General features: G+C 30.7%; 1 protein-coding gene across 1 annotated transcript in view; it reads right to left on the reverse strand.

The window, feature by feature from the left end:
• The window catches only part of LOC142331012 (putative prefoldin subunit 5), a 122,359-nt gene extending 98,067 nt beyond the window's left edge, over positions 1–24,292 (reverse strand). The window contains exon 1 of the mRNA XM_075376567.1: positions 23,970–24,292. The gene's annotated coding sequence lies outside the window, so the exon portion shown is untranslated. The remainder of the gene's footprint in view (positions 1–23,969) is intronic.
• Positions 24,293–24,812: the final 520 nt, after the last annotated feature.

Genomic DNA, 24,812 nt, shown 5'->3' on the forward strand with positions numbered 1-24,812 from the left:
ATGCTCTTGCTATTAGGATTTATGTAATCTGATATCACTAAATAATATAACTTTTTCTCATATTTATAGATTGTACAATATATTATAGATTATCATTACCAAAATGTTACTCCAATCTGCTGCATTTTACATAAATATACATAATTAATAAACTATAATTACTTACTACTGTCATGGTAACTTAATATCTCATCATCTACAAGGTTATTTTCTTTGATTTCCTCCACTTTTCAGTTACATGATTGTCTGCTTAAAATTTTTATCTTTTGCAACTGTTGAATTTATATAGAATTAATCAGTTTACTAATCGTAATTATATAATATAATATTTCTATTATCCCGCTGTTGATCAATCATAACAAAAACATTCATGAGTGACTAATTCTTTTTTTTTCTGGACGTGGTGATATTGCCACATAAGCTTGACGCTTGGGCGTGGGATATGGAAATGGAATATTGTAGCATATGAAAAATGTTATGTCTAACTGGGATTCAAACCTGGGACCTCCGGATGAAAAACCAAGATGCTACCACTCCATCACAGAGATTGGCATTTAATTAGATCAGCAATCATTAAATTAGGTAGTGGTTATGGTAGTTCTGCCTCACTCAGGGCAAATCTCTCAACACCCCTCACCTAAACCTGTGTAACAAACACATCAATACTCACATACAAACAGTGGCAAGTAATAAATTGTTGCATATTAGATTACACTGATCAACAATGATTTTGTTAGATGAGAGTGAATAACTGATTCTTATATATATAATCAGAATTTTTCTATCAGGCTTAATTTTTTTGTAATTACCAATCTTATTTTCAGGTAGTATATTATGCCTGAACTCCAAAGCATAGCATTTTATTATAATATTTGTCAACTAAATAGCTTTTGTTTATTTATTGCAGTACCTTAATTGTTGTCACATTGATTTGTTGGACATTAGTTATGTTTATTATTTACACACTAAATTAAATGAACAAGAATGTGACTCATTTTCCTATTTTCATCTTACAATAAACATATCTGCTCATTAGTTATTTTATATTTACTTGTAAATTGTCATACAGACTAGAAAAATATTTTTAATTCTCATTCAAATGAGAGTTCTCGTGTGTAACATGCAGCTACGTACTGGCTTTTGAATTTGCAGGTATATTTTGTTCACCAGAGTGTATGTTTATTAAATTAGTGCGTTTATAAAGTGTTAATTTTTAAACAATATTATTTATTATAATTTATTATTATATAATATAATAATGCCTTGTAGTTGCATTAATCATCCAAACAATTTCTGCTACTCTGTGGTGAGGTAATGTTGAAGTCTCGGAAAGAAATATAACTTCACTGATAAAAAAGTTGTATGAACTGTACTTTGGATGTAAATTAGTTGATCAGATAAATCTTGGGCTCCTCATATTTGCTGTGCTTCCTTTGGTAACATTGTGGACCGGTTGGCTAAATGGATCTCGTCACATGCCATTTGCATTCCAATGGTTTGGAGAGAACCGAAGGATCACACCACAGACTGTTATTTTTGTGTAATAAAGATATCTGGAATAGCAGCTAAAACTAGATGTACTGTTAAATACCCTGTAATTCCCTCTGCCATGCGGCCAGTGCCATATAGCCAAGAGCTTCCAATTCCAGTACCACCAGAATCATGAAACTTAGATCTTGTGCTGACTTATTAGGCAATGAAGAAAGAGTTCCAAACTTTTTAGAAAATAGATTTACTGAGTCCCATTTAATTAATCAGTTAGAATTAAATGATCTGGTTCGTAATCTTAATTTATCAAAGAATCAAGCAGAAATATTGGCATCAAGACTGAATTAATGGCATCTTTTACAACCAAACACTAAAATAACTGCTTTCCATGACAAACGGTCAGAATTTGAACATTTCTTCTCTCAGTATGCAAACTTAATACACTGAATATAATGATGTGGACTCTTTACTGGAAGCTTTGGGAGATATGCACCATCCTGACGAATGACAGCTTTTTATTGACTCATCACAGCTTAAAACTAAGCTGTTCTACTTCACATTGGAAATAAATACCTATCAATACCATTAGCATATGCTGCTCACATAAAGGAGTCTTGTGAAAATACGAAACTTCTATTGAGCAGGATTCAGTATGAGAAATATTTATGGCATATTTGTGAAGATCTGAAAGCAATAGCAGTTTTACTTAGATACACTAAGTTCTGTAGCTTTTTGTGCAAGTGGGATAGCAGGGATAGGAAAATCCATTACATAAAAGAGTATTATAAGCCAAAGAGAGAGGTACTGACTGTAGGAAGAATATTGTTAGTCAGGCATTAGTAAAACCAGAAAAATTTCATCTTCCGTCACTACATATTAAGCTAGGTTTATTCAAAAATTTTGTTAAAGCAATGGATCATAATGATGCAGGGTTTCAGTTTCTACAAAACAAATTCCCTAATATAAGCGATGATAAAATAAAGAAAGGTACATTTGTTGGACCACAAATAAGAAAACTAATGAGTGATCTGGTGTTTGAAGAATGTTTGAATGACTTGGTGGAGGTTACTGCATGGAAATAATTTCAAAATGTGGTAAACAACTTCCTTGGAAATCATAAGATCAGTAACTACAGAGAACTTGTGAGTGAACTCCTTCAAAGCTACGAAGAACTTGGCTGTAGCATGTCACTCAAAATCCATTTCTTACATTCCCATTTAGATTTTTTCCATTGATAAACTGGATTTTTTTTATCAGTATGAACAATGAGAACACTTTCACCAGTTGATATCTACAATTGAAACACGATACCAGGGAAAATGGAAACAAAAAATGTTAGCGGACAATTGTTTGAATCTAAAGAGGGATCTACCTACAGCAAATTACAGTAAAAATCCAAAAGAAATAGATTTTAGATAAGCACAATATGCATGTAATTTATTGTCATACTATGTTCACCATACACCTTTTGTTTCAAAAGAAATTTTGATTACGAAAAAACTGAGCCCAATAGAAAAAATGTATTAACATATCTGAAATCAACATAAAATGTACTATAAGAATCAGTCATGAACTGATTCACTCTCTCATTTAAAAACAAAAAATTAGATTTTGTTGACCAGTTAGTGTTATTTAATACATATGACTACTTTTTATTAATCATACATTGAGCTTTTCTCAAAGCTCAATTAGCTGTTAGTGAAACAGAATGCAGCTTCAAAAAAGAAATACAATGAGCACTTAAAAGTTTTCCACAGCAACTGGAGTTAATAACTTCCAACCATTTCATAGGAGGGGCTATCCTCCTATCCAGTGTGATCAATGAGACTGGTGTTCTGTACAAAACCTGTGAGAGCACCACCTGAGACAAGACCCTCTGTTTCGATGTCCTGCGATCCCGATATTGGTCATTATCTGACCGATGACAGCTACAGTTTTTCAGTCTTAACCAACACTTCTGTTACATATCTCTGAAACTTGGCATTCTTATCTATCCACACCCGTTCACTGCAGGGGTAGGGTGGACTACTGTGGTACTGACTAAATGAAATTGGGGTCAGCGTATGCCAACGAGAATATGACATTCAGATCTTCTTGGGCGAAAACTGAAGCCCAACTTCCGGCAGGCATGAGACAATAATATTTACCACCTTCTTCCTAGTTTACATCACTGCCCCCATTGACTGTTACATCAACAAGTTCCAAATCATCAGTGAATATCAGTCATTATTGATCAATCAATAATTTCTTTGATAGCCCTGTGGAACACCGCAGCTCATTCTGATCTGTACCTCTCCTTTGACGATATTACCCACTGCTGACCTTTTGGAGAGATAACACTGGATTATTCTCCTCAGGTACGGACTGACTAACATAATCTAGAACTTTACAAGTGAAAGATGGAAACACTACTCCCATAGAAGTAAGTATATTATAAAAGACCAATAAATGTTTTACTGGTCTTTTAATTTTAAACATTTTTGTAAAATTATTTTTTTAACATTAATGACTAGCTGTATTATTTGACATTTATTTCATCATCAATTTTTGACTATGATCAAAAAGAAGAACTCCAAACAAAATTTCAAAAGATTTTTTTATATAACATTTATTTCAGACTACATTTGCTTAAATTTTTTCCTGTTTAAAATATATCTGCGAGTAAGTTCAAAAATCCTCCTTTGTAAGTTTAAAAGAATTGGATGTTGTTACAAATTTAAGTTTTAAATTATGCTTATTTTAATTTAAGCTTTAATTTTTTATCCAAAAAGTTATTAATAATAATAATAATAATAATAATAATAATAATAATAATAATAATAATAATAATAATAATAATAATAATAAAAATATAACAAAAATAAAATAATAATGAATTTATTTCCAATATCTTCAGATATTTTTACAATCATTTATTATATTATCTAATATTATATATAGCCTATTTAATCGTTTACTCAAAAAGTTATCTGTAAATATTTTAATTAAAATACTGATTCTAAATTTCAGTTAGACAGAACTACTGACTTTTTACAGTTTTACTATGTATTTTACGTTACAGAACACTAATAGTATAGATTTGACTAAAAAAACCAGCCATCCCATACAGAATTTAGCACAGTTTAACTAAAATATATAATTTTCTATAATATATTACTGCAGTTCCTCTGTAATAAGTATAAACCAAGCTATAGCAACAGTTTAAAGTTCTACATTAGGCAAACAGGATGTAGTATCAAACAATGAACAATAAAGACCAAAATCTCTTTTACAGTGATATACAGGTAATATTAGCTAGCCACATCATAGAAAAAGTCACAAGTACTATTATAAACAATCTCAGTTCTGTGTATACTCAAAAAAGGATAAACTTAGTTTAGTGAAACATTGTGAATACAATATAAAAAAACACATAAAATTAAACATTAAATTAACAGACCATGTTGATTTAATAGACTATTAAATCATATCCCATGTAACTTCCTAACAAAAAATTATCAATACCTGTGGCTATTGATACATGTGAAATGATACCATTTATAATGTCATATAATAGAGGATGGAAAGTGGCAAAACATGGTTGAGAGAGAGAGAAGGAGGGAGAAATTATGTAAAAAAAATTCAGGCAAAATATCTTCTTTCTCTGTATTTAAAGAAATTGTTCGACGTATAACTCTCACTTTTAATTATCATGGATAACATCACATGTAATCCAATGAAAATTATATAATACAAAACTTCATCCGAAAGGTTTTATAAGTTGGTTTGATTGTTTTTGCACGATCTATAAATGCAAGTAAAGTAATGAGTGAATGCGCTTCATTTGTGCATATAACACATGTTACCGTGACTAGAGTAATCTGAATAATATACTTACTTCATTGTCATCCAAACTTTGACAGTCCTTATTTCCTTATTTCTGTGCTGTGTATGTCATAAGGAGACAAGACTTCGCACGAGCACGGAACTGAAACAACAGTACAGCTGTTTTTTGCACTGCAGTCTAACGTGTGACGAGACATGAATTCATCATTATGAACGGGAATCAAGAAGACAGCATAAAGTAAAAGCGTAAGAATTCACGGGGCAAAAATTTCCGAAACCGAACATCGGAAGAAGAAATCATGATGACAATCTTTTGGTATGCAAACACCTCGTTTTTTGTCGATCATCTAAAAAAATCAACGAATAATAACTACCGCATACTTCTGTGACGTGCTTATTATTAATAAAGTTAAGCCAACAGAGTTGAAAAAACGCCCTGGATCTCAGCGCAAAGGCCATAATTCTACTTCAATATTAACTCAAGATTATTAGCAGACACTATCTCCCAAAGCGGATTAATGCCTTATCAGTTTACACTATTAATTCAAATAAATATATCCGATAACAATTTCAGCAAAAGTATATGACAGTATGAATATTTAAAATTATAAACTTCTAGAAAGAAATATATGTTAAAAAATTTAATATATTGAATTATGTACAGTTTTTAAAAAAATTGAGTAAATAATATGAATTATATAAATGCTAGAAAACATTGTCAGAAATTTGTTGATCGTTGTACAGAGGAGGTTCAATAGATCGACTAAATACAATAGCATATTCTTTTATGACGACAGTAAGCAGCTAATTACATCGTTTACTCGGGAAGGTGTATTGATGTAAAACAATTACATTCTCAATACAAATTGGAATAATCAAAACAAATAATTAATACATTTTTCAACGTAAACCGTGGCAGTTCTTCGTAGCTACAAAATTTTTCTTTTATTACACTGATGAATTTTAAAAAGATGTGTATGAATATCTATGTATCCTACCATCTAATGTATAATATCTATAAAAGTAATTGATTTTTATAAGATTTTCGCCCCTGCCAGCATATAAATGAGATCGTGCAGGAAAATATAATGTTCTCAAAATATTGCTATTGTATAATGAAATATTTTACCTTTTGGTAATTATATAACTACGTGACATCGTATCGTCCCGTAACTCAGAATGAATTAGGAATTACGAATATAAGTTGGCTGTCATTATTTTACTAAATGACTTATGTAAATGAATCGCATACTCTAATGTTAAAGGGCGTCTGTTTGTATGAGAAATTCGTTTTCTCTCTGGATGCGCATTCACTTTATATTTTTACTCTCCAAACAGAAATATTTAAAAACATTAAATATTCGATTACCATATCTTTTTACTTTAAATGAATTTAATGTTTCAACTTTTTTCAAAGTTATTTTATTTTATAAGTAATGAAGTTGATGCACTAGTTTTTCCAATTTGCGTCCGTGAACGGAATATTTCAAAATGTGTCACTGAAGCGAAATATGACACGGGTTATTTCTTTTTGATTAAAATTACAACAATAACCCTAACACAGAACGTCAATTTCAAAATTTCACTAATTTGCACGAGTATAAATTGTACACTCTCCTTATAAGCGTATGGATTTTAAAATAAGTTAATTCCTTTTCTTGTGCTTCTTTTATTTCTTCTCTACTTTCGGGAAAATAAATCCAGTCTGCATCATACGAAATATATTACAATACATTAAATACTGAATTTTAATTTCTTTTAGTAAAAATTAATCTACTTTAGCCAAAAAAAAATTAATATTATGTTCATTAATTTTATATCCAAATACTGTATATATACACAAGTGAATGTATTTAAAATATATATTTTAGATTATAACGGATAAATTAAAAAAAAAAAAAATTATTTCGGTGTCGAAGGCAGAAAATCATCACTCTACTATTATGATTTGATATTCTACATGATTTACTTTATCTAGAAAAAAAGTTGTACGCTAACAACAAAAATGTATCCTAATTATCACATTTCAAACTATTTTAACTCTTTTTTTTTTTTAATTAAAAAGTAACCGTTTTAAAATGGTTATTATAAAACTTCTTTGGTCATTGATATACTCCAAACTTATCAGCATTTATTTTTTTTTTACTAAAAAATTAATTTAAACTACTATCCGGGATAAAATTTAAAGGTAAATAATATAAAAAAAGAACAACTCATATATATATATATATATAAACCAAAAATAAAAATAATAAATTTAACAAACAAAGAGGATTGTAAAAGGCTCCTTCTCGGATAACAAAAAAATAAAAATTTTTAACGAAATTCGTAACAGTATTAAAAGGTATCTAATATACCAAACTTCTAAGTAATAAAAATACCCGGTCCACAACTTCTTTATCGTTACCCGGGATTCGACGAATGTTCCTGGGCGATTTAAATTTACGACGCAAGGTCGCATAACGGATATAATCCACAAGGATCTGGCGCACAGTCATGAGGCAGTTGCATCGTATGCATATCGGTGCGTTTACTGCTGATATCAGATAACCGTGAGAAACTCTCGTATGTCCTATCCGCAATCGGCAGAGGACCACTTCCTCAGGACGATTTTTCTGCAGAGTCCTATGGCAACACAGAATCCTTAATGTGCCGGAGTTAGTTACCAACGGTAGCCGTCCAGTCTCCTTGCCGCTTTGCTCGAAGAGACTGTTTTATACAATTAATAAAGTCAGAAGCAGCAGCACGAGTGGTAAAGGGAGGTTAATTGCATGCGTCTTTAGTAGCGGAATCTGCACGTTCATTCCCACGTACCAAGGAATCCCAACAGAAACTTCTTTGTTTGTTGCGATGGTTCGACTCACCGATTGCGTTATAGATTTCAACGACCAAGGGATGTTTAGAGTAAACATTTTCTAAAGTTTGGAGTGCACTCACTTCACGACTCGCTACAAATAAGGATAATTCGGTACTTAGGGTTAATGATATTCACAGTATAGCTATTGCGTCAGGGTTTATCTTGGAGAGCATATAATGAAACGTTTGCTGGAAGACGTTAGGTGGTGTTGATTGTTTATTGTAAATCGTAAGGTCAAACGTAAAATTTGTAAGGTTGATTCCCAAAGAATCGTGTCAAAAGCCGGGTGATTTGGCTGTTCTTGAGGCAGGAAAAATAAGAAACCAAAAGCTGGTCCCGTTTATCCCAAAGTGATAGCTCACCACAGTCAGCAAGTAAGCTTGCGACAGGGCTGGATCTAAATGCATTTTTGGCAAGCCGAAGGAAAGCATGAGGTACAGCATCCGGCATTTTAAACACGGTATGACGCGCTGAAGAGTAGGCGACACAACCGTAATATAAAGGATACCGAAATAAGGAATAATAAAAACGTATCGTACATGACCGATCGGCTCCCCAATTAGTGTTGCTAAGAACTCGCGGCATATCTAAAAGTTTGGAACATTTTGTTTTTAATTCTTTCATGTGTTTGACCAAAGTAAGGCGGCTATCAAAAACTTGATAAATAATTAGTCGGACTTTTTATTTTTACGTCGGTGAAATCAACTAGAACGATTATACAAGGCATTTTGAACAGCGTATTCTATTTTTGTTTCGCGTCGATTTCAGCGGCAGTTCGCGGAAAATGGATCCAATCGGGAGCTTTTTCCGTTAACCTTTGCAGAACATAGTCGACTGTTTTACAGACGACAGTTCTATGTAAGCCACAATCTTTGCTGATGCCGCTTTGAAACCCCGGATCAAGAAATATTTTCATCTTCTGATAACAATTTAATCCTTCACCCTTTCCTTTATTTACCTCAGACAGAAACCGATTACATAGATATTCAACCGATTTTGTTTGAAGCAAAGATATTCTTTATATCTGCTAGCGCCGAAAGGATCTACGCTCTATGTAAATTTGCGATTACGCATGACTCATCCATTTTACAACGCTCAGCACTTGATTCTACTTTTTAGATCGATCTGTTAAAATTTTTGTAGTAATTAAAAGAAGAAAAAAGCTATTATTCGCTTCCTTTTTAAGTATTTACAGATACTAAAAAGTATTTATGTGTATTTTACAGAAAATACTCTTCAGGACGGTAAATACTCAAAAATTTATAAAAACCAAAAAATGTTAAATTTTTTAAATTAGAAGATAGGTACTTCATCGGTAGACATGTACTGCCCGTATTTAATGTAAAAGATGTTACATTGCGTGGAATATTATATTTAGCATTCCTGATGCTGAGTATATATATAAAATTTTTAAAACTTTACTGAACGACCGAAAATTACATTTTTGAAAAAATCTTTGTATTCATCACAACTGAATTTTCAAAACATACGTAGTCAGTTTTTCTTAATTTAATAAATATTACTAATACCGATTGTAAATGCCATGTTGTTTCATAAAATATCGATCGTTGACGTTTCCAATAATATTTGATGTAACATTGTACAGCAAATATGATTACGCATTCGTATGTATGATTAAATTCCATAAAAGCATAAATTTTTTAGATGACCTGACATGAATCACGAGTTACTTCTATAACTGGTAGTCATCCTCAAGAATAACAAACATTCCGTGCCGCATTTACTAAGAAATGTGAGGACTGAAATGTTTCCTGTCGCCTTATTCATCGCGTCAAACATATCAGCATGCCGAGTCCGCACAAAATATCAACTAATATTTAGCTGACAATGGACTTTCAACTGTGCTCCGTAGGAGTCGCGGCTGTAGAGCTAGGTCACTTTCAGTATCTGGAGTTTTCGCCTAATTAAGGTCATATGATTGTTAAAAATAATTGTTAACGATTAAAAAATAATATTTAAAAAAAAAAATTTTTTTTTCAAAAATCCACACCAACCTCCAAAAAATTCTGTTTTAGTCTTCTGCTATGTTTTGACGACACAGGTGAGCGGTAGAATTAAATAAATGAATAATACTTAAAGTGTAAAAAAGTAACTTGGTGTGCCCCGGTTTCGAACTCGATCAACCGGTCGACTCGGTACCTGCGTTAAGCCTCGAATGTCACTTAATCCCAGCCTTCCGCTATCGTTATCGTTCTGCCGTTTCTGGTTTTATGTTTCTTTTACTTATTTTAGTTTTCGTTTACATTATAGTCGGATCAGCTGTTTTAAGTTTTCTTTTGTACTTTGTCTCCTTTGGTTTTTAGTTTCTTCTAAACTTTAAAAAAAATGTTTAAACCGGTGGCTTTCTTTCATTTATGTGATACTTTAAGGTTGTTTCTTAGCTCTTTTTTTGTGAAGCCTCTTTTAGTTTTATAAATGTTCAACTCTGCGGTTCTCAAAAATACATTTTTTAAAGTCTATATTGTTAAACTTTCTTTTTAAAATTTTGATTTTTTTCATATCTAACGAAAATTATTCGCAAACTTTGTTAAGTTTGATAGTAAATTAATAATTTCAAGATAAATTTAATACAATTTAGAAATCAAATCTAATAACCCAATAATTTCATTGCAAAATCAATTTTATTTCACCCAAATCGGTTAAAAAAGTTTGGAAATATTTTAATATCTCCATCATAATATTAAAAAGTCCGTCTGACGTGTTTTCTTTTTCTGAACGGGTAGGTACAGAACGCTCTTAATTATTAATTCAAGTGTTAAATACATTTAGAAAAAATAAAGGAGTCAGAACAATCGACTTATAAAATTTTACGATGAGAAAAGATGCTAATCGAAGGATCGAAAACTGAGTTTTGGATTTTTTAAATCTGTTAATCCATATAGCTAATTTTTTTCTGCAATCTTTATGAACGACTAATTTTTGTTAAAAAAAGTGGTCACTTATACTTTTAAAAATAACAATATCTACCTTTACAAAACCGGACAACGGAACTGTTTTCGTTTATAACTCGATACTATATTTACGATAAAAGGATCTTCTTATGGTATCGTTTTAATAAATTTCCAAATCATTTGAAAAATCTTCCAACCGATGTATTTAAAATAGAATAAGAGACTTTTTTTACGGGAACGTTAATGAATTTTTAGATAATATTAATTAAAAAAACAACAAAAAACACGATTTATCTGTTTCCCGTTCAATGTGTACTAAAAGATGCGCTCAAAGTAATCTTTAATACCGAAATTTTAAATCATTTTGTAGTAATCTTTTATATTTAATGTACATTATATTTTAACATTATTTCACGCGTTTGTATTTAAATAATTAATTTGGATTTCAAACACATCCATTTTTTACAGAATTTTCGAAGAAAATTACGGTTCTAGTTTCGGTTACACGGTGAGTGTGGGATTGAAATTGAATTTTCTTTACTTTTTGAGATATCAGGAAATTTAATCGAAAAAGTAGCAGAAGAAAATAAACGTTAGAGAAATTAAAAAGACAGGAATGTACAGATATTCACGAAAAATATAACAAACTTTCAGGACTTGTTCTAACACTGTAGGCACAAAACAACTCGGCTTACCGGTCTCAAATTAAGAAAAATACACTTCCAGAATATTGTATTTAAAGGAAAACATTCAACGTGGTTCTAGCATTCCACATATCGGTTATCTGTTTAATACAGAGTGATTCACCAAGTATATAACAAATATTTAGGACGTGAAATACCGGTGAAAATAAAATTTATACTAATATATGTTCGGAAACGCTTCGTTAACGAATGTCGGTTGGCGAAAGATTTCGCCCTGCTTTCTGTGCCTTCCATAAAATTAAGGGCAGAACGAAGAGGTCTTCGGAAGTAGAAGAAGGAAGACCAACCACTCGCCTCAACATCACGGACTGGAGTCCGGAACAGAGCCCAGCAGAGATGCGTCCTGAAGGGCAGCCATACCAGAAGCGGATGAAGAGCTTCTACACAACCTCTCCTATTTCAAAACTTACAATAAGACAAAATAACCCAGCAATTGCGACTCCTCCGGAAAAGGGGACGCATTGCTCCCTCCTTATAGCTAGTGCCCCGTTGTGGCGTATTCCTGCAAGCCTATTAAAGAGTTAGCACCGAAAGGACTTCAGTGGACGGTCTGAAGGGGAATTACGTCGGAAGGACAGGCTTTATAAGCCTAGCCTTCCGCGGTCGGCCCATGAAATGGGTTCGATAACGCTGGTTTAACAACGGATTGGAATGCAATTAAATCCGTCTTAAATTCACTAAAATAATAATAGACAAAACTTGAAAAATTAGATCCGAGATTAAAAAAAATAACCTTTTAAAAAAAAAAACAAGCCCGATTAGAATGATCCAGCAGCAAGGGACTCTGTCCAGGTTCTGCGATAAAGTAGGGAGTAATAGACTCCTGCCAACTTTGCATTCCATTCCATTCCTAAAATTAAGCTAGACTGTAATACTGGCATCCAAATTAAGGGAGAAGTTGTAGTTTTATATGAAATCTGACCTGAAAAATTGAAAAACGTAGGTCTTAGAATTGTATTTTTTGAGAAACTGTGTTTTTGAGAAATTTGGTGTAATAAAACAAAAGATTGTAGTTGAAAAAAAAAACACTATTTTACGTTTGGTTTAAAATAACATTGTTAAACGGGGATAAACACATTAAGGTTTTAAACAAAATCTGTAGAGAATTTGATTTCGAGTAAAACAGTACGAATAAACTGCACAGAAACATAACGCAAACAAAAGAATTTGGAAGTTTATTAAAAAAAATATTTGAAAATGCGATAGATTTTAATCAGTATTAAACGAAACAATATGTTCAAAATTACAAAACAAAAGAATTAAATATTTTAGAAAAATAAACGAAATAGAAAAAAAAATCAATAAAGCAATAAATTAGTTATTTTTAAAGCTAATTAATAATTAATTTTATTTAAATTTATTTAGATTCCAACGATTAAGGTTTGCATTTGAATAGTAGTAAATATTTATTGCTGTTAACATTTTGTTTCGTTTAAATGCGTAGTTAAAATCTGCCACATTTTGAAATATTTTGGTTTAAATAAACTTCAAAATTCTTACATTTATTAAAAAATAAAAAATAACTATTAATTTGTACACATCTTTACGTGAGACTACATCATCGTCGCTTCTCCTTTAAAACCATATATATATATATATATATATACTCACGAAATTCCCTCTCTTTTCTATTTCACCTCTCCCCCACCATTCCAATTCCATTTCGGTTGTTAATAATACGCTAGTCAATTCAACAAACTGAATATAACTGTCTTTGATTTAGCTTATCCCTTTTATAAAACTTACTAGTAAAACCACTGTCACACGTCGTATTTATTTATAAATAAAAATTCTTGTTCAAGATATGAATATAAATATTTTAGACGACAATAAACCGACAAATGAATATTTAACCGCCTTACATATAAATGGTTTTAAATCCTAGATAAATAAACACAATACGGTTCAAATTGAAAATATTTCATGTATCGACCGTATTTTCCTTAAAAGTAACAACATAAATACCGTTTTGAAAACGGAAAAAACAGATCGCTTTTCCACTTCAGTGCATACTAATGTCGACAAACCAAACAAGCTTAAAAGTAATTCGACCATCACTAACGTAACTAAACTTAATTATGAAAATTTAGAACAAGAAATATAGATCAGCATTTATTCTAATAACTCGGATAATATAGCCGACTCGGTGAAAACTTTCACTACCACACTGACAGAATACATAAGAGATTACGCTTATACATTTATGATATCCCGTAAAAAGCAACCGCTTAAAAATGGACAACCCCACGCACAGGAAAGAAAGACAGTAGGTTTACCAAAAAAATTAAACAACCGTTTAATATCAGAATGAAAAAGAACTATAAAAAATACATTTATTTCGAATAATGTAATTTCAAAATAAAAAATTGAGTATTTTAATAATAAATCTCTGAACGTATAAGGTAACGCAAAGAAACCTTGCAAATATATTACCCAAATGATAAACCCGATAAACGATGAACGTCAACCGAAAATCGACTCTGAAATCTTAAACGATCACATTGTGAGAAATACGCCAAAAAATTATCGAACGATAATATAAATATTAAATTTTTTATATAAATATTACATCGATGACATCATGTCCTGCAGCTAGATTCGCTACCGAACCGCTGATACTAATGAAATCTATAATACATTATTCGTAATTTAAAAAGTAATTTATTTATCGCCAAGAATAGAGAATTGAACTGGAATCTGTCTGAATAAAATTCAACTTTTATTGTAAATCTATGGGAATCCACACAAATGCTAGACAGTTTTTTTTTATCCGCAGAGGAGCACATCTGCCATTTCAGTTTAATAAATTTATCAGAATAAAAAATGTATTTAGGAAATTCTTTTTTAATCATAGGTCCTAAGTCATTTTTTTTTAACCGTGTTCCTCAGTCAGATAACGTACATAGGGAAGTGGTGTTTATAATTTCGTTGGCATGTTAAAATATCAATTTTCTTTTGTTATTTATTAATTTGTTTTTATCCAGATTAATTTTTAACCATTATTATTATTATTATTATTATTTATTTTTCCATGAAAATAAATCATTACTTTAAATTATCTCAGATAAAAATATTAATTTTATAATTTATCAGAGAACAGAATAAATTTTTCCAAACATTTTTTACAAAAATACTCAGAAAAACATTTTTTCATGAATTTTATACGATCGCTTACTTAGTGATATCGTTAAAAATTAGTCTTATCGCTTGAAACATAGGTATACAGTTTTACAGGTTTGAGAGTAAATAAATTAGTTTATAGTATCTTCTCTACGTTCTACTGAATGTAGCAAATTAGACGTGCATTAATAACAAAATATAAAGAACACAAAATAGAATAAACCTTTTTAAACCTCCTCGTGGAAACTGAATTATTACGTAAAGTTACGAACCGCACCAAACAAATCCTAACTTAAAATACGGATAAAATTTGCGCGATCCACCGCTCAGGAAGACAAAAATTGCTAATTACGTGAATATTATTCTCATTAATAGTAACATTTCCGTTGTGTACATTACGTAAAAGATTTGGACTTACAATATTAAGTCCAAATGATTGAATTACTTTTAAGATCGTTTTGGTTAATCGATATTAATATGTGAAAAAGCGGTCTGTCGTTCATAGGCCGCTTTTCAGTACAATCAATAACCATTATCTTGTAATTTGAGTTAATAGCCTAATAAAAGTAAATAACAATAAATACTGTAAAAATAATTCATTTTTTATCTGATGGTTTCGTTTCGCACCGACTGAATCGAGGTTATTTATTAATTAATTACACGGCAGCTATATTTTAGGTTATATCGATGCTGACAAACCGCGATAGACAATAACGTATTAAAAAAATACCGGTAAGGAGTAACAAATCGACTCGCCCGGTATATTACTGCACTAATGCAATCACACACGTTGCAGTAAAACTCACTGCTACAAACAGCAGCTAGGATAGCCCTTATCCCGAACATAATACAACAACGAATTTTTAACCGTTGACCTAACTTGCATTTCGAAACGGAAGCGGTTTATTGCATTGTTTCTCAAGCTGTGGAGCGCGCTTCGTAGGGGGGCCTGATAACATTAAATAAGAGCGCGAGCATATCGAAAAGAAAATATTATTAAAAAAATGTATTAATTTGCCGAAAGGAAAGCAAAATAAAATACATTCTTACATAATAAATAATAAAATATACATTTACACTGATATAATACATTTATAACTAGTTTAATAATTATTAGCGACTCCCTTGGGCCCGTCTGGCAGAGTTAAGTTTTTTAAAGGAAGGTTTAATATTCGAAACAAACACTCTTCTTTTTTCTATATTCTTTTTCTATATTTAGCCGAGATTTATATTTTGCCTTCAAAGCAGCCACCGCAGAAAATCCGGTTTCGCTAAGGTAGGATGTTGAAAACGGTAACCGTACACGAAACGCTCTTGTTTTTTGTACAAAATCCATCTACCCCTAACAAAATTCAAACAGCGATTTTTAATAGATTGTCTTTTGCTTACGCCACTTTCTACGAAGACTATGAAGATTTCTTCGGCATTTGAAAGCCCTTAGGTAGTATTTTGGAACGGAAACCTAAGCTACTCGTAACTTGCTATCGAGTTTTCATCGGCAAGAAAAACTTTTTAAAATTCTTTGTCGGCACCGCTAAATGATTTTCAACGGTTAAAAAAACAACTTTTAAATTTTTTTCTTCGGCCCTGTAAGTTTTAACACGTTCATTCGCATTTACAAATATTTCTAGATCTTTTTACTTTAAATTTCTGCTCCGCTATTCCAATTTTCTACAAAAACATTAAATTTATCACTCGTACCAAACATATGTGTATTTCCTCCGTGGAACTGAAGATTCAAGGTATTTAATTTCTCAAATATATCGACCGAGTAGGTCAGTTCCATCGTAAATAAACCATCTCGAAACTTCTCGGCTTCCGGTCGGTTTTCCTCTTCTACAAAAATAGTCATTTTATCTCTTAATTCATAAACACGTTGAAAAAATTTCCCGTGTGATAAACATATTGACCCGCAATGAGATAGTAACGCTGTGAATGTACTGCGACCGTGTCTTTACGAAGTGCAGAAAAGATTCTTGATTTTAGGGGTTAGCACAATACACAATATTCAGACCGCGAATCATTTCTTTGGAAACCAGAGCTTCTCTGCGGATCATTCAATATATCCAGACACGCTGTGGAGATTTTGTTTCGTAAGCGCTTTGGAATCTTAGAGACACTGAAGGAGCACCATCGGTGCATATTCCGACGCAATTTTTCTACTCTACGTTTGCCTCGTTTATAATATCATTTAAAATAGCAAATAATGCGAGCGCTGTTGCTTCGAGTTCTATCGGTTTGCATTAAAGGTGTTCTTCTACCGTTGACATACCATCACAAAATCGCAACATAGTCGACGAAATACTTTCTGCTATTTATCGCTATCTGTTGTCTCATCAAGCTGAATTGAAAAACGTTTAGTCACGCGACTTCCCGAAAAGCTGATGCTGTACATCTTCAGCTACATCGCCGATTCGACGGGCAACAGAGTAATTTGATAGAGGTATGGACTGCGATTGTAAGTTTTCACCGATGGTGTGAGGCTTTACATGAAACTTTGTAAGAGGCAAGTACGGCTTTTTTTCACAAGGTATTTTTTACAACGATATTGTCTTTCATGATTTTAATTTTAATCCGAATAATTCTCGGGGTTTGTTACCGTACTCGCTATGAAGCGTTTCCAAATGTCGTTTAAGTTTATTAGGTGTCATGCTAACTGCTGAAAACCATTTGAGCAAATGACACGCACGGCTTTTCTTTTTTATTTACTTCAGTACTAGTAAATCCAAAATTTAAGATTTCTTGAGAATATTTTTTGATTTTATTTTCAGAACCACCCTCCTCTGTGCACCTGTTGATGCTTCAATATCGTCTAATGCTCGCTTACACCCGCTTAAAAATTTATCCGTGATTCTGTATAAATTTACCGCCGTGAATATTTTATATCGTTAATCGCAATTAATTCGCAAATTACAACATACGCATTCGAATAGCGATATAAGGATCGACTCGACCGAGACCGGCTGGAATCGAACGAGGTGCAGCATTTATACACGTTTGCGCAGACGTTCCAGAATTTTCGAGACGAATCGGAACTTATCGCGAAGTCGCGAAAATATCCAATATGGCGGACGTATGACTGAGAGCAACAGAGAGGCATCGATTCTGGTTTTGTCAATGCAGCGGGCGGATCGGAGTCGGCAAATATCAGTAAACTTACTTATTCTTGGCAATTTGTAAGGTTTGTAATTAAGGTCGTGTGTAGCTTTCATGTCAAAATACTCAAAATACATATTTATTGTATGAGAGGGGCGATGAAAATTATGATTGAAATTTGGGTCGCAAATACTGAAAGGTTCAAAAACGCTGTTTAAAGTAGTAAACCAATAACACAAAGAAAATAAATATTTCTTACATCAGTAACCATTTTAGAGCCGTAACAAAATAATAAATACAGTATTGCGAATCACGTACAAACTGCTGACGCATCGTTATTTGTAATGTAGGACATTATTTGTGATTACGCTTGACATGCCGACACCATCAAACAAGTAAAGTAATAACATGTATCAAATTATTTTTAATTTATTTTTTGTTATCAAGATTATAATTTATAATGATAAATTATAAAATATTTAATAAAGATTACGAAATTCAAATAATGTGCAAACTACTTTAACATGATAAAAATGATTTACTATAATACTTTTGAAAATAATAACTATTAAAAATAAAATAATAATAATAATAATAATAATATGTGTGTGTGTGTGTGTGTGTGTGTGTGTGTGTGTGTGTGTGTGTGTGTGTGTGTGTGTGTGTGTTATACTGTAAAAATGATTACTATTTTTTCACTGAAATTTCGATTTTCTTTTATCTTCACTTTCGTGAAGAAATTATATATATATAAAATATGTATATAAATGTGTAAATAATATATATATATATATATATATATATATATATATATATATATATATATATATCCCTTATATATATATATAATATATATATATATATATAAGAGATATATATATATATATAGTATATATATATATATAATATATATATATATATATTATATATATATAAGGGATATATATATATATATATATATATTATATATATATATATATATATCCCTTATATATATATAATATATATATATATATATATATTATATATATATATATATACTATATATATATATATATTTCTTATATATATATATCTATATATATATATATATATATATATATATATATATATATATATATATATATATACATATATATATATATATGTATATATAAAGTATGTATATAAATATGTAAATAATATATATATATATATACACCGGAAAGTTTTTGTTGAAATTAAATTAAAAAAATATTCAAAATTAACATCAAAGAATAATAGCTGCATATAATTTTGTATTACGTTTATCAAGTTACTAGGCGATAAACATACCTCGCTAAAATTTTTATAATTTAACTAGTAATGCTTTCTACTATGTATTTCAATTTACTCAATGTATTTCCAAAAAAATATTCGCATCCTGCGAATGTAAACAACGTCGAGGAATACATAAACCGGTAAGTAGAAAATTAAATTTTTTATAAATAATTATGTTTACTGCTAGAACAATTTAGATTCGGAGTAACAGTACAAGGTGAAAAGATAAAGATGCTACGATTTGCTGATGATATAGTAATTCTAGCCGAGAGTAAAAAGGATTTAGAAGAAACAATATACGGCATAGATGAAGTCCTACGCAAGAACTATCGCATGAAAATAAACAAGGACAATACAAAAGTAATGAAATGTAGTAGAAATAACAAAGTGGACCGCTGAATGTGAAAATAGGAGGAGAAAAGATTATGGAGGTAGAAGAATTTTGTTATTTGGAAAGTAGAATTACTAAAGATGGACGAAGCAGGAGCGATATAAAATGCCGAATAGCACAAGCGAAACGAGCCTTCAGTAAGAAATATAATTTGTTTACATCAAAAATGAATTTAAATGTCAGGAAAAAATTTCTGAAAGTATACGTTTGGAGTGTCGCTTTATATGGAAGTGAAGCTTGGACGATCGGAGTATCTGAGAAGAAAAGATTAGAAGCTTTTGAAATGCGGTGCTATAGGAGAATGATAAAAATCAGACGGGCGGATAAAATGACAAATGAAGAGGTATTGCGGCAAATAGATGAAGAAAGAAGCGTTTGGAAAAATATAGTTAAAAGAAGAGACAGACTTATAGGCCACATACTAAGGCATCCTGGAATAGTCGCTTTAATATTGGAAGAGCAGGTTGAAGGAAAAAATTATGTAGGCAGGCCACGTTTGGAATATGTAAACAAATTGTTAGGGATGTAGGATGTAGAGGGTATACTGAAATGAAACGACTAGCACTAGATAGGGAATCTTGGAGAGCTTCATCAAACCAGTCAAATGACTGAAGACAAAAAAAAAACTGCTAGGATGTAATTTATTAAAAATATTTCACTCACACCCACTGACAGACAGAAACAGGGAGAGATTGAAAGGTTGCTTGGGACTTACGTACTACTAAAAACGCAAAACATCATTTGCACTTTGGCGCAAGGTCAAAGTAGTAGTAAACAACACGTTCACCGCATGAACTGGAATACGAGTGAAAAATATGTTTAAATTATTTTTATTATACTACTAAAAACTTCCTAGAAGCTATATATTTAACGATGAAGATTAAATATATGATATAATTATCATTTATCATTAAGATAAAATGATAAATGAAAAAATGTCAGAACTTGCCGGGAATCGGACAATTATCGAGTAACTATGCTCGTTATAATGATGGAACTATCTTAATTTTTATTTCCGAAATATGTCAGACAAAATTAGATCGTTCTTTGTGTCCTTCATTTATACAGTTGATACAGTTTATACAGTCTTCTTTAATCGTAGTCGAAAAGAATCGATTAGCCACCGATGATAATTTTAATTTAATTTTATTTAATTTGAAAAAAAGCCTACACAATTTGTAAGAAATATCAGTGTTTTGTAATTTCTTCCCAGCAACAGTTTGGTCAGCACATGACCCGAAACTTTAAACGAGCTGAAGAATGCGGGTTTCAAAATAGTCGGCATATTAATTAGTAATTATATTACTAATATTATATATTAGTATTAAGCATATTATATTAGTTTATAAAAGGTTTCTATAAATTATAATTTCCGCTTAACAACAATTATTAGTCGAGATTATATTCTAGCATTTTCGGTAAATATTGTTTCCATCTTCAGGAACATATGTTAATTAAATATATATTTAACAATCATTTGTTAATTAGATGAACAAGAGATTGTTATCTGTTATGAATAGCGGTGTAATGAATGAAAATACAAAACATAATAACAATATAATTCGTAATAATGCAATTAATTGGGAACATAAGTTTTGAGCGGACTTACTCAACACTGCTAATATTGAATTTAATGATAAAGAAAGTAACATTATTAAACACCCGTACAAATTAATCTATCAATTTCAATAATCAATCTTTATAAAACAAATATTTTAGAAAAAATTTCGTATATATTGTAAGCCGTTGCACCCCTTAAAAAATCCCGAAACTGTTTTTTCGATATATATCTGAAAGAGTATTTTGTAAGCCCCAATCTAGCGAATAGGTATCTCGTTTAATTTAGTCGGAAAGGGGGAAAATTTGCAAGGATTGCTCAAATATGCTTTTTTTACTTTTCTTATTACTTTTATGGCTGATTTTCAAAAAATGAAGAAACTTGTTTTTAAATATTTAAATGAGAATTACATACGCCAAAGACCAAGTTGATATCTTCATTTGTTACTAAAAATAAAAAAAAAAAATACTAAGTTTCATTGTTACTCCGTTTTAACTCTATATACTGGGAATTTAAAGAAATTCATTTTACTGAAATGGAACACCGTAAGAAGAACAAAATTCAAAATTTCATCCGTTTTTCAGTACTTTTACTGGACGTTAATGAATCAGTCGATCATTCAGGACATGTTCTTTTCTATATACCGGGTGATATTTCAGTACGGGAATAGCTTTATACTGCGTATCTGAGAGGTATTTGGAAACGGAAAGAAATGGAGTTCTACATAATTTTAAAAAATCGGATGATGAATAAAAATGGAAAAAATTTGAAAACTAGAGAACGTATACGCAAATTAAGATCAGAAGAATTATATCAAACCAAAGAGCGATTAAATGATCGGCAACAAAAAACAAATAAACGAAATGATCGACTCCGACTAAGAGAGAATATTGTCTGACAGTATCAGAGGAGTAATGAACTAAAATATAAGAAAATATTTTGCAATTTATTAAAGATCGGGCATGTATGCTTCAGTTTCTATGTTGTTCTTGTGAGAGTCTATTTTTCAGTCGCTGTAGTTAACTTTAATGTAGATAAAATTAAACGGAAATTCAGAATAATTAAATAAAATTAAACAGAAATTGAAATAGAAAATCCAAAAATAATACGATTCTAAATTATAATTTTCAATTAGTATTAAGAAATCAGATGTTTCACCAAATCTGTTACATATACACATGTGTAATGGTGCCTATTAAATTACACATACACATTTTTAAAAGTACTTAAAATTTTATTTCAGTAATAACTTGTGATTTTTTTTTATTATTGAATAATTATTTATTGTATTTTTTTTTTACAATCACGGGTTAATAATTATTAAAAAAATAATTATAATTAAAAAAAAAAATTTTTAAACAAAAGGAGATGAAGTCTTATTCAAACCTATGTGCCTTCCTTTATAAGCTCCAAATATTTCATTAATTAAAATTTTATTTGGCTATAACTATGGAACCACTGAAAATAAGTATTCCTTATGATTATTACAGTTGAAAATCTCTTACGATATATCGTTGAGGGCTTATTACTGCAGTTAAGAAAAAGTCCAAAATCAAAATGTTTTTGGATTTTGGACTTTGTTGAATACTTTTGGTTCAGTCGATTGCAGTCAAAAAGGAAGGCGCACAACTAGATTTTACAACAGTCCTGTATCAACATGCTACGTTTTGAGTCGTACATAATCGTTTTTGAGTCGTAATACGTAGGTACGTATTTGTACAGACGTCACGCCGAAACTATCAAAATGGATTCAGGGATGTTCAAAATGGATATTTCCGTTGAAATCTGAAAACCGAAATTTTTTGCGATCTCAATACTTTACTTCGTGGAAGGAAGTAAAAAGGATTATAAAAACACGCAGGCGAATGTGCTTTTATGTATACGTGCAATCATCACGATATCATGTGCTGTTGAAATTATATATATATAAATTGAATATTAGATAAAATTAAATAACTGAAAGCCTTACCATTACCCGTTCATGTACCGTTGGCGATGTTCTTCAGCTAATACATACAGGTTAATTTTAAAAGTCGCTTTCATTTATTATATTGTACATCGTAAGTTATCACGATTAATAAAAAGAAATCACAACAAAAATATCGGCTAAAATTTTTTGTCGAATAAAAAAATTAATAATAAATCTGACCATCTAAAATAAAATCCGACCGTTTTGATCTGCAGAATACATTAATATAAGTTAAAAAAAGTGCCAAAAATTTGTAAACTATTTCGTACTGAACGATACCTTTCTAAAATAGATACCTAATTTATTAATCACGAAATGCAGACAGGCAAAAGATTTCGTTATTAACAGAAACGTAACTTTTAAAAAAGTTAGATTAGAACTTCAATAAATATTGATACACGAAATAATTAATAAGCAGCAATTATTAGAGCACATATAAATAGAAATAAAAAGTTTAGTCTACCAAAGAATCCGCAACCGTCTTCTAGTTATCGGTACTTTTTTGAAAGCAAATCGTTTTTATAAAATAATCTATAATAAATTTTATTTAATTTAAATTAAAATAACAGGAATAAAAATATGTTTGGCTAAGTTAAAAAAAATTATTTTTTAAAGCCTTACAAATCGAGCAAAAATAAAACGTTTAGTTCATTAAACTACCATAATTCCTGCTAATACTTGTACTTAATCGCAATATTTAATAGCGTAATATTTTTCTTAATACAAAATACTGTTATTCAAAGAACTTACCTAGTTACATGTAGAATTCGTCGTTTAGATTCACATAAAATTTGATAGTAAACAAAATTTGATACGGTTTTAAACACGGTACTACATATCGTAAAGAAATACATATTATTACTGTATTTGACAACGTTAATCGTAAATAACACTTACATTAGATTAATAAGTTATCAGAAAGAAAATATCACATAATATGCTATATAAGTTTTGTTTATTTTCACTATAATCGCCGTATATAATGAAAGGAGCTAATAATATTATAATCAAATATAATTTTTTATCAACGTAGCAAATAGTTTGACACACCAGTTGTTTTGACGAACCAAGTCGAAGGAGGAGAGGTCGAATGCACTCATAGCAACTAACGCTATCTTGTGCCATTTCTTCGTACACTCCCTCTCACAATCAAAATTATGAGCAAAGTTATCAGTTAGTAATTTTTTTTTCACTCTATCTTTGTTAAGAAGCCATCTTTTTATTTAAATTGTTAGGCTTTTTTACTTCCTTGTACGAAATAAAGAAAGTATTGTGATCACGAAAAATTCCTGTTTTCAAATTTCAACAGAAATATCCGTTTTGACTAGTTCGGCGTGACGTCTGTACGTACATATGTATGTATCTCGCATAAATCAAATACGATTAGCCATAGGATGTTGAAATTTTGGATTTAGGACTGTTGTAACATCTAGTTGTGCACCTCTCCTTTTGATTGCAATCGACTGAACCAATAAAGTCCAAAAAAATTTGAATTTAAAAATTTTTCTTAACTGCAGTAATAAGCCCTCGATGAGAGATTTTCAACGATATGTCATAAGTGATATTTATTTTCATCGGTTCCAGAATTATAGC

This window comes from Lycorma delicatula, chromosome 10 (genome assembly GCF_047948215.1).
Source record: "Lycorma delicatula isolate Av1 chromosome 10, ASM4794821v1, whole genome shotgun sequence".
NCBI lineage: Eukaryota > Metazoa > Arthropoda > Insecta > Hemiptera > Fulgoridae > Lycorma > Lycorma delicatula.